This window comes from Sinohyriopsis cumingii, chromosome 17, assembly GCF_028554795.1.
Source record: "Sinohyriopsis cumingii isolate HCF-2022 chromosome 17, ASM2855479v2, whole genome shotgun sequence".
In the NCBI taxonomy this organism is placed as follows: Eukaryota; Metazoa; Mollusca; class Bivalvia; order Unionida; family Unionidae; genus Sinohyriopsis; species Sinohyriopsis cumingii.
In genome coordinates this window covers 80,913,171-80,933,350 of record NC_142977.1, presented here as the reverse complement: position 1 = coordinate 80,933,350, position 20,180 = coordinate 80,913,171, and positions in this window count along the sequence as shown.

The following is a 20,180-nucleotide window of genomic DNA, read 5'->3' as shown; positions in this document are numbered from 1 at the left end:
AGTATTAATTTCTACTGAAGATAATCAAATTCTTCATTTCTAGGATATCAACACCAACATTCTGATAAATAAATATAGATTTCCCAAAACATGTAATGATTATTTGCCAAGGCTGGAAAAAAGAGTACACTTTTTAGAATTTTTAGGAGCCATTTTAAGGTAAACGAAAAGATCGGTACTACTATTGATCCTGCATGTACAAAATAAAAGAGAAGAGTGTAGACAAAACAGAAGAATAACCGACTCCGACGAAATCAAATAAACTAGGTTTTCCAGACACGGAAAAGACCGCTCCGGTGGCGTAGTAGTTAGAGCGTTCGCCTCGTATTTGGGAAGTCGTGGGTTCCATTCCCGGTCGAGTCATACCAAAGACTTACGAAGGAATGGTCGGCCGGATGTCAGGATAATGTGACTGGGTGGAACATGATGCTACATGTCTGTGGCATGATGCCCCAGTGCTAGACATCACTATAAACTGTCACACTGCAGACATCGTAGCGATATGACTGAAAAATTGTTAAAGCTACGTAAAAGATAAAAAATCCAAATCACACACACACCCCCACGGAAAAAGGGGGAAAATTTAGAGGCAGTCAACCATGGTCGTACAAAAAAGATGAAGAACTATTTATTCTTACAAAAATGTCAACTACAGCATTTAACAGACGGCTCATAGGTAATTATGATTGAACAGAAATATAAAAATAACACTGTTTTGCAATTTGTGAGATTAGGTATATAAAATAAACAGGAGAGAAGGAGATGACAGTCGGCAAGGTAAACACAATAGATAGATTATTATACATATTAAATACATATAAAATAATTTAGAAAAAAAAATTGTCACATGTTTTGACGTAATAGTCTTATATGATGCATTTTTGGATATCTCAAACAAGTTATAAGATTACCACAATGAAACAAAATGCTAACAGAAGATTCATTGTTGGGGAGATAGTAAACTTAGTGCGATCGGTCTTGTCTTGAAAGATCTAACAAACATGGATCTGGGGATTACTTTTACTGCTTGCCAAAATACTGGATTAGCAACAACTCAGCAATTCTAGTTTGAATTTTTGCAGAACGAAACAGCAAAGTCATTTTTGAATGTTTTCTATTTTCAACTTTGTCAAACCCTCTTCTTTCAGTGTATGATTTGAAGCCGCAGAAGGATGGTGTACAAGTTACTCTCTCAGTTGCATTTTCTCACTTTTATGTATGTGAATAGCGTTTTTCTGTTCTCCAAACGATTAGAACTATCATCATCTTTACCATAACTGACATACTGTGCATTCCTATCTTGGGGAAAAACTACAGGGCCGGACCTGGTGGTGGGGTTCCAGAGTTTCCGGAACCCCCAAGTTTAAAAGAACCTACACACACATACGTACGGTCACAGGTTACCTGAAATTTGACCATCAGTTTATTCTTGCGTTCTTTACTGGGTATTATGCACACTTGACTTTTGCTTTGGTGCTCTTTCGAGGAAAGTCAGGACCCTTGACCTGACCTGGCCTTGAAATCCCAACCAGCTTTTAAATACCATTCTACTTGATATTAAATAGCAAACAGTAACTTAACAATGTAACAAACCCGTTGAACAATATGCTGCTTTGTTAGTTATGTTGTGGCTAATAAGAATTTTGTTTATAGTAAAAGTGGAAAATTTGTTTTCATGTTTCAGATTTGAGACGGTGACGGTCTGCGTTAAAACACACCCCAAATCCCACCCCTCCTCTTCAAAAATCAGAAAATAAGCAATAGCAACAAACATACAAGCAAAACCAAGATGATTTGTTTATCAGAATATTATTCTTGACATCACAGTAAGCCCGATTTTCACAAAACTTCAAAAATAAAATGGACATTGAAATTACAGCCTTGATAGATGAATCGCAACAGTTTTGAAAGTTTTATCTTTTCGGAGGATTCTAGTTGTGAAACACTCTAGTCAAATAGATTGAAATAATTTTGGTGACACAGTCTAGCCGATCGGTCTTGAGGACTGTAATATTTTGTTTAGTATCTCACAACCGTTCCCGTCAGTGTTTGAATGTCTTCTATTATAAACAGCGTAACTGATTGAGCCCTACGGACTTCGTATCGAGACCATTAATGTTTCACATTTAGTGAACTCTGCAAAATGCAATGCATATGTGACGGCATTTAATTATTTTATGTATTTGTCTTGTTGTGTATATTTAATTTTGTATTTGTGTTTGATATTTGTCCATTATTGACTAAAGCGGTTAGGCCATTATAAATTTTGTCAATATTTTAAAGCTGTTTTCTTCGATTTCATTTCAAGACCTGACCTAGAAGCGCACTTGTTTACAACTTGGAATGTTCAGCATCAGCACATGCTATATTTTGAACTTGTTATAGAACATTTAAGATTATTAGAAATTTAATTCACCAGACTGTGTCCTTTGAATTTTCAATCTGTATTATAGGGAAATAAAGTATTCAGTTGATTAAACATTTTTGGTTTTGCTGCATTCTGTTGCATTATTCTTTGACAAATAAAGACACGAAAATGTTTTATTAGTAAGACGGTATCTGGTTTGATAAAAGTTGAAAAATTACAGGTCAAAAATCATATGGAATTAGAGAGTTAAGAAATTTTCAGCTTTCATAAGGAAATACTGCAAATGCAGAATTAACAGATAGAAATACATATTCACAGCGAGAAAAGAGGGGAAAGGAAGAGGGGGGGGGGGCTAAATTGTGTGTTTCTAAAGTAAATTATTTAAATAATATTATGAACACTCCTGAAAGGATGAAACAGAAACAGATATTTCAAATACATATGTTAAAGGAGTATTTTGGTAGACATAGCCCAGCTAATAATTCAGTCAATTTAGTTGTACCTGTCCAGTACAATTTAGTTGTACCTGTCCAATACAATTTAGTTGTACCTGTCCAATACAGTGAGGATGTATGGTTTGCAATCTGACTGTAGTTACGTGCATTTGGTGTAACCAATAGTCGGAATTCAGTAATTTTAAAAAATATGGACCCTAAGGAAGAATCCTCTCAAGCAGGAATGTCATTAGTTATTGGAGAATGATTACATAAAACGAAAAACAGTGACTGGAGTTCACCGTGTATTTTTGTGGTACAACATATGCTACTTTATGCATGTGTAATTGACCGTAGAAAAGTCAACAGTTTCACCAAAAAGGAATTCATTTCCAGTGCCAAGAATGGACGACTGCACTGACAAAACTGGACATGCAAACCATGTTACCAAGTTTGACCTTTTGAAAGGATTCAGGTAAATTCCACTCACTTCAAGACCAAAGGATATATCTGCATTTTACAACTTGAGATGGGCTTTTTCAATACAAAGTGATTTTGTTTGGTATGAAAATTTTTCCGTCAACATTCAAGCGTTTAACGAATATAATAATATCTGGTTTAGATACTTGTGAGTTATGTATAGATTTCTTGTATAAATTTTTATTTTTCTTAATGAGATGCTGTGCTATGTATATTTAATTGTATAGTATGTGCTTGACCTTTTTCCGTGAATAATAATAATAATAATAATAATAATAATGAGGACTTTGTATAGCGCCTAATCTTTAGAAGCTCTAAGCGCTTTAGAACATTAGACAACACCTATAGCATAATATATATATATATATATATATATATATATATATATATATATATATATATATATATATATATATATATATATATATATATATATATATATATATATATATATATATATATATATAATGATATTATTACAGAAAACAAACACCATGAAAGTGGAAAACATAAAAACATGCTGTAAATTTATAAGGTAGGGAACATTATTAGGTCTTTAAGTTTGTTCTTGCAGTCGAAATAAGTGAGTTTTAAGAGCACTCTTGAATGGGAGCACTGTGTCTTTGTGTCTTAGTTCAGCAGGCAATTCATTCCACGTTGCTGGGCCCTGGTATGCAAAAGAACGTTGTTCACATGACTTCGTTTTCGTAGCGGGAATAATGAGTATACGATTGTCAGAAGAGGAGCGCAATTATCTTGCTGGTGTGTACACATGGGTGAGGTCGGATAGGTATGTTGGAGTAGAGTCCGTCAGTGAAAAGTAGCACAGAGAACGAATTTTGTGTTTGATTCTGGATCGCATGGATAGCCAGTGTAGGGTTCAGAGCAGCGGAGAGGTGTGCTCTGATCGTGGTACTCTAAGTAGGATCCGAGCAGCTATGTTTTGAACTTTTTGAAGTTTCTGAAGTAGATATTGAGATGAACCAGACATAATTGAGTTACAATAGTCTAGTCTTAAAAAGTACTAATGAACACACAAGTGTTTTAGTGGCATCAACTGAAAGATATTTGCGAATTGAGCTGATGCGTCTCAGCTCAAGATATGCAGCCTTGCATATGTTCATAACATGTTGGTGCAATGTGAGAGCACTGTCCAGAGTGACACCTATGTTTCGTATTGATTGTGTGAATTTAATGTTGGTGTTACTGATATTTATTGCTTGAGGTAATGTATGTGACTGAGAAAGTCTTTGTTTTGTGATCAGAATGGCCTCAGTTTTATCATCATTTATCTGTAGCTTGTTGCATGTCATCCATGATTTCACATCAGAAATGCACCCCTCTACACCTTGGATGGTAGCATCAACTTCAGTTGGGTGGATAGATTTGTATATTTGGGTGTCGTCAGCGTACAATTGGTGAGACACTGGATGATGATATATGACACTTGAGAGCGGCTGAGTGTATAGAATGAAGAGAACATGTCCAAAAACAGACCCTTGTGGAACACCACAACATAGATTAACTGGGCTGGAGTGTATTCCATTTGCAGACAAAATTTGTGTCCTGTTGTTCAAGTAGGACTTGAACCACAGTAAGGCTGTGTCATGAATGCCAAATACATGCTGAAGACGGCGAATTAATATATCATGGTCTATTGTGTCAAATGCTGCAGACTAATCAAGGAGGGCGAGGACTGTAATCTTTCCGCTATCCAAAGCAGAGAGAATGTCATTAACTACTTTTAGAAGAGTAGTTTCAGTACTGTGGCAAGGGCGATAAGCTAAAAATACTGTTTGAATTCAGATGAGATACAAGTTGGGATAGAACAACCTTTTCTAAGATTTTTTATATGAATGGGGGATTAGAAACTGGGCGGTAGTTCTTTAAATCGTAATGGTCGAGTGTTGGTTTCTTCAGCAGAGGCTTTGCAATGGCGGTTTTGAAAAATGACGGTAGAGGTTTGGCCTACTTAAACTTTATCGTGTTATTAAAAGTTGTTAGTTTAGATTCGTATTCACGGCTTAACCACATTTACGAATTTAGAATGTTGTATAAGCGTACTTATTTAACATTTTATGGAATGTTCAATTTATAATGACATACATCTTGGCCATTTTTCCTTATGTCAAGTGCAATTAGTATGTATAGGATGAGTAAGGCACAATTATTTATTCCTGATTAAATTCCAATATGTGGAATTAGTTACTGTTGTGTTCGGATACTGTCTAATAGGAATCATTCATTTAAAGTATTCAGTGGAATTAAAAAGCGATCAGTGACTTTTTGTTCTACTTTGCGATAAGTGAGGTCTCATTCATAGACATTCCGAATTATATGATTGCGATACATCAAGAGTCTTGGCACATCGGCACATTCATGGGTATTTGGTACATCAACACATTCTAAACTTTAGAAATTCAGTTAGAACAGTCTCTAATTTTGGATTTGCCATAGGACAGTTTTGGTAGAGAAATAGGCTACAACTGTTGTATTTCATGAAAACTATGTAATTATTTGCGAAACAATATGGGACGATAGACATAAAATTTGATACAATAATATAAATTTACGGCAAAATGTATATTGTTGACAAATTATATGTTAACCATTATACATGTTTTGATAAAAACGTTCACAGCAAATAGCTTTCTAAAATCATCGGTACCAAGAAGTTGACACACTTCTGTTAAGTCTGGGTATACATTGCTAATATTATTGTTGTTCGTGACACACTTTATGAAGTCTGGGTGTACATATATTTTGACGTTCTTAACACCATTTTTAAAGTCTGGGTGAACGTTGATAATATTTATCAATGCTATTGACATTATACAAGGTCTGGGTGCACACTGGTAATATGTTACGATGTTATTGACACATTTTATAAAATCTGGGTGTACACTGACGTTATTTCTTGATTTAGCTATCTCTTAAATCTTTCTATAATGGACTTTTTAAAAAGATATGCAATTCCTCAGTGACGTTTATATTGTTAAATATAAACATTGTAATTTGGTTTTTCAGTCTGGTGTAGCAGCCATATAATAAGATGACAATGAAAGTACGAAATTTTAAAGTTTTTTTTAAACTATCCTACTAAGGTCTGCTCAGGTAAAATGATAAGACGAAGCCCAAATGACAATCTCTGTAAATGAAACATGTTCTTCTCTCATTAAACTGTGAATTAAAATTCTGAATACTATATTTTTCATTATTCTTTGTATGGCCAAGCTACTCAAACTTTAATAATAATTACAATGTAGTTAATTCTGTGGACGTATGCTTGTTTGCACCACTGTCGTAAATTTCAGCTTTGTGTACATATGTTTTTATAGTTTTCTTAGCCTTTAATTCATATGTATGTATGTATGTATGTATGTATGTATGTATGTATGTATGTGTGTGTATGTATGTTACACAATGCAGTATAAATACAATACAATACAATGCAATGCTTTTTGTTGTTGTTGTTGCAGGGTTTAACGCCATTTTTCAGCACACGATAGGCTATACATGGCGGCCAGTATTAATGGTGAAGGAAGAACTCGGGAAAGCTTTCTCACATACCCACATTAGCCGAATCCGAGACTCGAACCCACGCAGACAGAGGTGAGATGGCAGTGATCCGTAACGAAGAGCGCTTTAGACCACTCGGCCACTCGGGGCCCCACAATGCAATGCAAATGCAATACAATACAATACATACATAGATACATATATAGATAGATACACACATACATACATGCATACATACATACATACATACATACATACATACATACATACATACATACGTACATACATACATACATACATACATGTTGATTTTAAACAAATTAAACAATAGAATGAATCTCCACAGATTATACTGGCACACTAATAAATTGGAAAGGAGCCCGTTGGCGGAACACTTATTTTCTCCTGGCCACACTTTCAATGATGTAATAATGACTGGGAAGGCCCATAACTCAAAATGGAGCATAGAAAATAGGAAGTCCAAATAAGCATTTATATGACTATTAAATACTACAAATTAAATGATACAATATTCTTTAAAACATAACGTCATGGAAGTTTTAATAACCAGCGAGCTCATTAAAATATTATATCTAGGATGAAATTATTATACCTAGGATGAAACGTTTGCGGACGGCGCATAGATGACCTACTATTGGAGAAGATTCTGGTCATTTTTTTCTAACCATTCCTGCCTTATTGCATTAAAAGTAACAACACTCAACATCGTTTAACTTTTATCTTGTATTTAATTGTACTTATCTACAACACATATAATGCAGACTTTGTATAGTACTCCCGTTTTTATTGTTTTGTTATGTTGTCGTTCGTGTAATTTCCTTTTGTGGCTTTGTTTCCTTAAAAATGGAATTGGTAGAATTCGAAAGCGCTTGAGCCAGTTATGCATTGTTATTTGTATGTTTTACTATCATATCTATTTTTTCCCTGACCAATACGATCTTTAGTTTTAATCCACCGCTTTTGGAAAGATTGCTATTTGCAATACGATTTGTAACTTTTGTATATATGACAGAAGGATATTCACGTCTAATTATATCTTGAAGTAATTAGGCTTTCTTTCTGATTGTCCTATAGTTTAGTTACATTATTTGTATATAGTATTTCTTGTTTTGTTTTGTTAAAACTTTTGACTGTTTTATGATTGCAATCAAATTACTTATTATACTTAAATTGTAATATTATCATCTATGTGGCGCCTTTACAATTGTTTGAATTGCACAATAAAGGATATAGTGCATGCCAACCTCTCTATAACAGTTTTGTTAAGCCATAATGCATTATGTTTGACATAAAAATAATGCAAGTTTCAAGTCCGGTTAACTCGAAGTTTGGTCATATGTGCTTACTCTGGTGCTCCTCTGGTTATCTTATCGACTGAACACCATTATTAGTTTACGTATCGACTGAACTTCAATATTAGACTGGCTATTAATTGAACACCAGTATTGACTTGGGTATTGACTAAACACCAGTATTAACTTGGGTATCGACTGAACTCTAATATTATCTTAGGTTACATTTTTACTTTAAAAATGAATCTAAATATACGGAATTAAGCCAATCTTTGGTTGATTACAGCAATTAAATAGCTATTGTTTTCGGGGCATGTAACAAACTGTAAACGTGCCAAATTAATTTCATCACGACGTAGAAAAAGATTACAATGCGAAAATAAATCTAAATGATAAATTCCATTTTGGTCCTAAAAGAGTTGGCGATTTTCTACACGGTATAAAAGAGGTGATAGTATTTCTAGAAGAGATAAGAGTTAGATTGGTAAACAAAAGCAAAATCATTATTATATTCATTTCTGATATCATCTAGAGCGTACACGAGAATCATACTAGTGGTTTCTTTCTGGTTTATGACCAGGAGACTGACGTGCCACCTGTTTAAAGCCACTTTTATGAGACTATGCAATGCCTCTACTAGTTTGCTATTTTTGTAGCTGTGCTGTTTCCAAGCATCCATTGGGTTACATCGTCACAAATCGTGTCACCTTTATCCTGCTTGCGTCACATGACACGAAACAACCAATGACATAAGATAATGGATGTAATGAGGATAAGAGGGATTACTTTCATGTCAGTCTTATATTATTAATGGCGACAGCCTCAGATGTAATGTCAAGAAAGGACCGTAATAGAAATGTATGTAACATTCCAGTTATTTTTCTTCTTCTGTTCTTGGAAAATATAAATAGCTGTCACCTGTAAAAGTTTTGTATGTCTTTTATTTAGAATCTCTGAGGAATGAGTCACTGGAATTGATCTTGTCCTTTCCTTCAAGTTACAAATGCTTATTCTTGCTACAAGTAACACGATTTATTTTAATCAATATTTTTACATGATATTTTTTTTTACAAAGAAATTTGGCATACAGGCTAATATTGGGATAGTGTTCATATTATTATCATATGGGCACAATGGTAGAAAGACAACATCAGTTTTTATGTTGTTTCAATCTATGTGTATTATTTCATGTTTGTGTGTGTGTGTGCATGTGAATGTACCTGTGCGTGCGTGTATGTTTAATTCATTACACTCAAAGGCAAGACTATCTGTAGTAACACTCAGTACACAAGCCTTAGGTGGCAGGGTCCAGTTTCGTAATTTGGCTCCTGGCAAATTTCTTAACTTAAGGCTATGGTGTGACTTTTGCAGCTATTATTGTTTAATATTTATAGATATGGATATATTTGTGAACTAGGTGTTTCGGGCTTGTGTTGTTCTTGAAATTGATGTCAGGCATGTACACCTTCCATAGTTGTTCTGCAGTATGTTGATCGTGACACACCAATAGTCGGCTAGGAAGAAGAGCCTGCCTCCCATAGCAGTAGACATGTGGGTTCAAGGCAAGCAGAATATCTTAAAAACGCCTTGGATGACAACTATTCTGAATTGCATCAAACTATTTACTAGACACTGTTTCTAAAAAAGGTCATCCAGGGAAAGGGCTAGTGTTTGCACTGTGAGCACCACATTCTGTCAAAAATGGCCTTTGGATGTGAAAAATGCATGTATAAAATAGGGGTTGGGGTGCATAAACTTCTTCTGCTATGAACTGTCATTGACTTCTCTGGTCAAGTGAATAATATTGTTATGCTTTGTTTTAATATAGGTATCTAAAAATATGGACCTTTTTGACCTCACTTGTGTATTTGATTATTTTAATGATTTTTTATACCAGGTCGCTGATTGCGGCATTAAATTTGTACATAAAAACTGGCCCCTGCCCCCTTAGGTCGAGACTATCATGCACTCATTCTGAAATTTGCCGGTGTTGCGGTACAAACATTCCTATCTTACATGATTACCTGATGACAGACTGATTTAATAGGTGGTTTATAACAGTGATGATGCAATAGACTGCTTGTGTCTACTAATAAAGTGTCACTTATTATAAATCCTTATCTACACAAGAGTGGCGCCAAGAGCTCAAACACCTGTTTATATATATATATATATATATATATATATATATATATATATATATATATATATATATATATATATATATATATATATATATATATATATATATACCATGTCACTCATATCAAAGAAATATATGCCTAACAGTTACAAAGCTCACTATGGAGTCTTTTTCAAACTAATAAATATTTTCTAGGAGTCATCAAAAATGTCTTCACTACAATGATTTCAGTTTTTTATTTCTCTTAGTTAGTTGGACACGTTGTTCTAAAACTTTAACAATCATCTAACCAGGTGCTACATCACTTTGTAGGATTGAAGGAGAAATGCGGAGATTCACTAAGAGCACATGTCCCTAAAATTCATAATTTGGAGCCATTCTCGGCAGAACAGTTGCTTTAGATATTGCAGTCTGGCCCGATGCTATAATTTATAGTCTTACGTCATACTCAAAACATCTATTGAGGACCCACTTTAATGAGTCTATTGATTTTCTGGAATTTTATGTGACCTTTGACCTGAACTACTAGATTTAGAGAGACATCTACTCCCCTTCTTAAAGGAACCCGTTAACAATTGCTACATTCTGCTAAATAAATCCACGAAGAATAATGTAAGATGATGGTTAGTTTTGTCGTTAAACTGTGGACGAAATAGTTTTAAGTTGAATAGCAATGGATGCGGACGTCGGACAGATAGGTGACCTTATATTGCACTTTGCGCTTTCAATGACCTATATCTCAGAATTGAATAAGAGCTTTTATCGTAGCGTAAAAATTTTTCTCAGTACGAATTTACTCTCATTTATGTATAAGTCTCAGTATACAATGCATTTCTACTTGCATTTCTACTTATTTGATCTCTGCCCTAATTATGACATTATTAGAGGCACGCGTTATTACCGGTATACCGGTTTACCGCAGTATTTGTTTCTGATGGTACGTACGTACTTTTTCACTGTTCCAGTACTTCAGTGTTTTCCGTCAGTAAGGAATATACGGAAATTCCCGAGTAAACTTGTTACGAATTTAACGTTATAAAAACATGCTTTCATTGCTCATGGCAAATTAGTTCAATAAATTATTTCTTAATACAGAAATAGTTGCGTTTGTCTTAATTTAATTTCAAATGTTACAAATACTGTTATATTCATGACTTTTTAAACACATGCTTGCACACGTTCCAAATATACAAATATGTCAGCTGAATGTCAGTGTAGTACACTAAATGCTATGCCCCCCCCCCAAAAAAAAAATAATAATCTTAACCCCTATCGCCCCCGAATTTTTGAGAGCAACAAAATTAAAATTACACCTATAACGTTTGATTAGTAGAATGTCCATCCATGTCTCTATTGGCACTAGCAAGGCCGAAGTCGCAAAAAGTGGAACAACTCTAAAACGACAATGCATATCTATTTTCAAATATGTACCTGACAAGAAAACATTCAATTTTTGCGATAGTGGGGCGAGTTATGTTTGACGGTCAGTAGTGTAATGTATTTTCGAAGATAAAGTCACCTCTACTGAGAATTAATTCTAATGTATTTTGAGGGTGAAATATTGACAAAAGAGACTAAAATTATGCAAATCCACACATTTTCACTTTATTAATAGCTTTGATAATTTGAAAAGAAATGTTATTCTGAAAACATATTTATTCTAATAAATACTGGTAGATAATAAGTGTACATAACAGTCAAAGGAGAGCAAAATCTAGAGCGGAATATTATGTGGTGCATCCCGTTCCATTTAATCCGATATTCAAACATGTTCATGTTTTCATGAGTTACTTAAGCACATGATAAAACCTCTTTTTGTAGCAATGTAAATGTTCAATGAAAATGTGATATTACAGTGCAGACCACAAAGTTAAGGTGTCAAAACTGTGGAAACAAACTAGATTATTTCTTTTTTCATCTCACCGTTAGTTTCATTTGTTCCTCATCAGCGTTGTTTGTACGCCATATTTGGCGGGGGGGGGGGGGGCAATATGTCACCTGCTCTTGGATCATGTGAGCAAAAGTGGAATGGAATGTTGTGAAAGATATTCCGTCCAAATCCAACATTTTTACAAATGTTGGATTGAAAAAAAAGAAATGTACTTTTTTTGTTATAGTTATTTGCTGGCATATGTTAATGAGTCAAGCATATGTATTATTTTGTAATACCAAGATTCATCCTAAGATTCTAAGTAGAGTCGTTGTTTTCTGCTTGGTTTTCACATAACTGCTCTGGTCCAAAAATTGTTTTCGTTTGCTGAGTCAGTATGTTTTATCTTTTGTGGCTCTGTCTACTAGATATCTTGCTTTGGGTGTTAGCATCGCACTCAAAGTTTCCCTTCCGATAACATGAATAGTGTAGCTAGTAAATTGTAGGCTTCAGTGTCAACACTTCCTATTTGTATTAATAAGATTTGCTGTGTCGGCACAATGTATCTTAAGCGTGTCATCTACAGTGTAAACTTAATCATACACTTTAGTTACAGTTTTGAGATCATAACTTATACAACAGTTAACATACGCATATCTGATTCACCCATCATAAGATACATGCCATTTTAATTTTCGGGGAGGGGAACATTGGTTTTCTTTCGGGACAAGAACGTTTATTTTTTAAAATCTCAAAATGATATTTTTCACAAATAATATAATGGGTATAATGTGGTGTAATTTTGCTTTAAATGAGAGAAAGATATTTTTCAAGCAATTGAAGAGCCGGAAACATAGAAAAATAAAATCCAAGGTCCCTGTTTAAAAAATAAATTAAATTATTGGTCCCAAATACGATTACGGTATACCATGGTACCAAATTTTTATTGGTAACAAGCTCTAGACATTATATGCGGAGTGGTATCCTTCCATGGCATATCGAGGACACTTTTAGCAACACAATATGTCCGTGTTCCTACTTAAATATGATATAAAAAACAACAACAAAATATTCATTTATGTGGGAGGGGGGAGGGTAGCAGTTGGTTCGCTAACAATCTGTCGCGATTTTAGAATTTGTTGGTTAGTACACTTGGCAATTTATATTATTTTTTGGGGAGCAAGTGGAATAAATATGGGATACAACTTTCCCCAATTCTTTTAAAACTGATAGAGGTTTTTTCCCTTGGTTGTTGTAGGAAAATCGTTATGGAGATCATTTAGTTACTGATGACTTTGTCGATTGAGATGCAGGAGTAATTTTTATATTTCTGTGCTTTATTTTGTCTGTAAATACGAATACAGCAATTAATTACGATCATCATTACACGCTATAAGTCTTGTGCTTTTTTTGTGTTTCATCGTTTGTACAATCATGTTCGCTAACCAACATATTTGGGACGCTAGACATTAATGCGAAAATAACAAATTGGAGCAAGTCATGCATTGATGAAATATTTGTGCGCAAAAGAAAATCAAAAGTAAAGGATTAAAATCGCTTTCCTGCCAATTATTCCGTCATAGTTACACAAACAGCTCAAACATATATCTATTTACGTTACCTATTGTTATTGTCTTTCATTATTGTCATCTTTCTTTGATCGATACATTTTAGGTAACGTGTTTTAAAATTTGGTCGATGAGCTTAGTTTATCGATTTTCATTGTGATTTAGTTTTATTTATGTCCCAAAGCTTTAGCAGCAATTGCGGAAGTTTTTACTGAGGTAATAAAGGTCACTGGCCCAGACTGCATTCAACATATTAAATATATCAATAAATATATCAAGTAAACAAAACATATTAGATATAAAAAAATACTAACCACGTGAATGACATGAATAATTACATACATAAACGAACAATGAGTTTTATTAGTATTATCATTACTTATAATCAGCTTATATGATAACATTCTTGTAGATTTTTCTCCGCCATAGTGCATATAAAAAATACAAAATATGTAAATATCGCGTTCAGTGTATGCTTACTTTTCTTAGGCAGGACTAAAACAACGTACTCTTCAGAATCGTGTACATAAATAATTTTAGGCAAATATATTCCATAATAGAATTTAGAAACTTTATATTAAAAACAGAATGGTATCCTGTTTTAATATCATTTTAACAAATGGCACTTATCATTAATAGTACGGAGCTTTTACGTATCTGAATTTTTCCTATCTCCCAGATAATTACCCCTAATTTTGCTAAACAAGTTAAGGTACAACGGGTTTTTATCATATCTAGTTACGATTCTCTAATAAAGTCTAAGTTAATTAATTTGTAAATTGTAAATGTATCAAATCCATTAACTTTATTATTACAGGTTTATACGTCAATACAAATACATCTTTGTTTGAACAATTTCATAGACATTTTTTGTCTCCTACACCTTGGTAGTACCGAGTTTCTATAAAACCATAAGAATGGAGTAGGCCAGTGCTGTCCAACCCGTGGTCCGCGGGCTGATTTTAAATGGCCCGCCAGAGCTCAAGCAGCTATATAGTCGTTGTTTTTCAGTTTTCTGCTGCGGCCCTCGGCTTCAAGAAAAACATTTTTCAGTGGCCCATGGTGGCAAAAGGGTTGGACAGCACTGGAGTAGGCTTTTGATTTCATGAAGCTATAATTTAGAATTGGACAAATACTGCCATTGTAATAGCATGTTATGATAAAGTTTAGCAAGTCTGCTGTTCGACATTTTGTGTATTTGCAACATATATGTTTTCGGCTTCATAATTTATGAATATTTCAGACTGTTTTCCTTAATTCAACCATAAAATACTTTTTGCAGTAGATATTCTAAGTTTCAAGATATATATATATATATATATATATATATATATATATATATATATATATATATATATATATATTGTTAAAGGTACGTTAAAAATCCAAATCACACACACACACACACACGCACAGAGATTGACGTTTCGTATTTATACCAAACACTACGTGGCAAAAATACAAACCATATGAATATATGGCATGAACTACTTGTAATTTGCAATTAAGAAAACTCTCCATCGTTTCGTGCTTTTGTAAGTAGCCTCCTTTTCAGAAAAACTACAACTTTTATTGTGTCCAAATTAACCTGTAATCGCCATTTATCACTATAAGATTTAAGGCAAAGAAATAAGCGCTGCATCTCAACAGGTGTAAAGCAAATAAATCTGCATCATTGGCGTATAGGGAAAATGACATTCTAACATACCATGAATATCCCTAACTGCCACTGGGCGAGTTGTGTTCAAGGTAGAGTAAAACTATGGAGAAACGTACTGATGATACAGTTTAACCTTAGCGTAAACCAGGATGGCACTTAACTGTATAAGTGAGTCCTTTGTAGTCAGCAGCAGAGGAGGCGAACAGACCTTTTGCTGAAACGTAACTATGAAAACTAAAACCTCATACCAAAAAAGAATGAAAAAAAATAAGGCCACTAACGCTAAACCGAAGCCTCTAACTTTACCGAAAGTTTCTCTCCAAGAGTCTCTCTGGGGGGTTAGTTTTTTGTTACTTTATCTTTGTCGTTTGTGTTTTTCTAAATTTGAATGTGTTTTTGTTTACCCGTCTGACGTCTTATTGAGGTCGTGCCTCCTCTGCTGCTATAATTAGATCATTGTTTATATATAAATAATGGCACCTGGTGCTGAATCTTATACAGCTAGATTAGCTAGAGAAAAATTGGAACCAATCAAAACGTTTTTGCCTGTTCGTGATTCTCTTAAACAAAAACTTCAAGAACGCCAAGAATCACAAGTAGAATATGCAGAGGGTACAGAAAAATTATTTAAGCCTATTACAAAAGTTACTGAAAGAGTTGCAGAAGCTACTGAAGGGCTTCTTCCAGCAGTAAAACAAACTGCTAAGCAAATTAAAAAATATAGCAAAAAGAACTAAACAAACAGGAGATATTTTTGAAGATCTTCCAGGCGTTCAACCACTGGCTCAACTTAAAAAAGAAGGTGCTGTTGGTGGAGAACCAAATACCAAAAAAAAAGATTGAATTATTTGATAAATGTCATGAAGACATTGTTGGTATATTAAGAAAATAAAGAAACCCAAAACTTTAGCTGAATTTGCTATTGCGAGTTTTGGTAATAGAAATAAATTTTTGAAACCTGAACATGCTGATAAACTGGTTTCAAGAGAGACTTGGGAAAGTTGGATATATCGACTATACAAGGGAGGTAAGTAAGCTAGAGAGGATGATTTTATGGTATATAAATAGAAAATAAGAAAAATATCGTTACTTAAACAACAATTAAAAGAACAACCTAAACATATATCTCCTCCTCTTCAAGATAAATTTACGAGAAGGGGCTTTTAAAAAATCGCGAATGCAGACCCGGAAAAAGTTCATGATTTTGCTAAAAAATATGGAAGTAGGGGTAATTATTTAAGAGTAAAATATGTTGATTCTTTTACAGAAGATGGTTGGATTAGAGATGTGTATCTCATCTCTACTAAGCAAAGTTTTCTCGAGGCTAATGATTTTAATTTTCGAAAATTTAAAAGAGAAAATTGAGAAAACTGAAGATCAACCACAACCTCCCCAGCAAGAACCTTCCTCCACCGCAGCAACAAATAGAACGACAACAAAAACAACCACAATCTCCTGGGTCACGAAAAATCACAACCTCCTAAACCTAAAGACATTTTTACTGAAAAAGCTCTTGAGTACTTTGCTGCAAATCAGGATAAATTAATTGACATTGCTGCAAATGAGTATGATTATAGAAGAAACTATTTAAAATCTGAATATATTACAAAAGTATCACTTGAACATTGGATTCCTGTAGTATATTTTGCTGCTAAAGATTCAGATATTAAATTAAAAGATCCAGAATATATTAAGTTTAAACAGAGTGACGAAAAGGAACGAGAAAAAGATGTTCTTAGTTTATTAATAAGCTCACCTCCTCCAGCTACAAGAAGTGGTGTTTCTACTCAAGGAAGCGGTCCGATTGCTTGTTCTAACAATATTCTTTCTGACGTAGATAGATTAAAAATTTTGATTGGAGGAAAACGTGCTGAACAGAATTTGTCGGAAATCATTAATGAAATATCTGATATTTGTCGAAGATTATTTACTGGCGATATATTTTCATTGCTCTTCAAAATGTTGCACGATTAAACTCGCAAGAACGTAGTCCAATGATAATTGATAAACTTGGTTTTCTGAAGTCTCTTTAAGAATAAATGGACATCAAGAACCATCTGAAGATATATTAATAAATTTTGATCAAAATTATGTAGTGCGTGCATATCATCGGTTTATGACATTTATGGGACGTGATCAAAATATAGATACTGGTTTGCAAATATCACAGTTAGATCTATTACTTTTCTTTGGAACATCTTGATTTAGTTAGACAATCTGTCTTTGATATACATTTTCGAGCTCGTGTAAACCCAGCTGGTGGTGTTAATTACAGAGCAACTGCAGTTATTCTTTCAGATAAATCAATGTTACTTGAAGGTGCTGGTGGATGAATGAGAGTTATTGACGCTCCAGTAGAAAACATGTAATTATATCACTTATCATATTATAAAATGTGGTACAGTCAGGCTAATGTCATTCTGACTTCCGGTGAGGTGAAAAAATTACAATCAAAACTTGCAAGTAAATGCGGAATAAATAGATCACTATAAAAAGATCCAATTTCTTGTGGCGGTCCAAACAAATTATCATTAACCAAAACTCAACTTAAACATCTTAATAAGGCTTTAGAGTTCAACTTCATATTTCTCCGAGCGCTATAAAAGACATAGTTAAAGTTGGTGGAATATTTCCACTTCTTGCAGCTATACCAGCGTTAATAGCCTCTGCAGCTCCAGCTGTAGCAAAAGCAGCCGCACTTGGTGCTGTTAGAACCGCCGCTGGAATGGCATTGAAGAAAGCAACAGGATAGGGATTTAAAAAAGGAAGGGGTCTAAGATTACCAGAAACCCCTTATCGGTACGGTAAAGGTCTGCGACTTCCAGGAACACTTTGTTAATCCGTCCAATGTAAAATTTTGATTTACTCGATGTTGCTAAAAAATTAAATATCGAAAATTTTAGAGGTGTTTATATGCGTGATCAATTACCAAAACAACCAAACAATTTTGAAACAGGAATCATAAATCTTGATGATAATTCAGGGCCTGGTACTCATTGGGTTACATACGCAATTGATCCACGTGGAATCGTTTCTTTCGATTCATACGGTCTTCCTCCACCAATTGATTTTTAAAAATATAAAAACACAATAAAAACTCCAGTCTGGTATTCAACATTACCAACATAAACACTAACTGATCCGCCAGTATGTGGTCGTGATGTAATTAATGTACTCAGTGCTATATCAAAATCTTCCAATGCACCTCATAAAGTCGTGCATGATTATACAAGTAACCGCGTCTTTTAAACAGATCTTAAAGAATAATGGTTGATATTTGCGGAAGATCTTCTCTTAGTGGTACCACTAAGGGCAAGAAAAAAGATGATATTTATTTGTCAAATTACGCGGCTTAAGACGAACTTGCCGATATTATGAACCTCTCTGGAGTGGATCGAGATGAGGTCGTTATTTTTCAGGATAAATACGGTGTTTTAAAGACGAGCAACATCAAATGGAATGACATAGTTCGTAGAGTTCTCGGTGCTACTACGGATAATATTCCAGTATTAAATGACGGCGGTAGACTCAGAGACTCAAGTATATCATTTGCAATTATTAGAAATGAAATTGCAAGAAGCGTTCCTAATCGTTTGGGGAACACCGGTAATACAATGACGGGCAAACTCAGTATGAACGGAAATAAGACAGTTGTTTTAAGAGATCCAACATCTGATGAAGATGCTGCAACAAAATAAAATATGTAGACACAGTAGATACTAAATTATCCACGCTGCGGGCCGAGTATGACGTTCACGTAAATATGTTCTTAAATAAATTTTCAAAAACTTAATAAAATTGCAGATGATTTATTTGGCACTCCGTTGACTGCTGACGTAAAACTCGTTGATATTAAAACAGCTATATCAGAAATTGAACAATTAGAAGAAGAAAAAACTAGAAGATGTCATAAATGGAATTCCTGATATCGTTAAAAATGAATCTAACTGAAATCCTCCACGGGCAGATTACCAACATAGTATACACTGTGTCATCAAGATTATCAATATGGTCACAGCAAAACATGCTGCAGAAGTTACTGACGTGTACAGACTGTCTATGTTCAGCGCTGCAAAATTTAAGATATTTGCTACGTATCCCTGGTGTCATTCAACCGATAATTTTTCTGGAGTTGTGTCTATCATATTAAATAAAGAAGACGAAGACATATTTATTCTGGAACCATCTCATAAAAAATTAACCACAATGTCTTACTGGTGCTGTCTGGAATTTATGTCTGAAACACCTCAATTGATTACTAAGTAAAATATAATGAGTATTCCGATCAACGTTCAACGCAATGTTGCAGCGCAACATTATAGATATAATCAAGCACGTAAAAGGCAAACAAAATTAAAAAATATCGTTGAACAGTATACAGTATAAATAAAGAAATATCGCAGACTTGTGGTTATTGTTGCTGTAATTGTTTAGTTAGCGTCTGCTGTTATTGCTGGAACCGGCGTGTTATTACCAACAATAACAATGATGGCACCAGTAGTTGTAACAATTCGTGTTTCAACTACAACAACGATTTCAGGTATTCTCAATATCATTGCATAAAAAATTATGTACTTGCACAAATGCAAAATTGCATGATTATATAAAAGAATTACACGCATCAACTATAGCGTACTCCAAATTCTCCTCGTTATTATCAACGATCCTTAGTGAAGGAAAAATATCAGATTTTGAGTTCACGGAGATGATCAAAATCTACAAAGAAGCAATGACAGTAATTGATTTAGAAAATCAGGATTTAAATAACAATGTCAACTCCGAACGAGCTACTACATCATATCGTAACGAACAAGACTCCAACAAA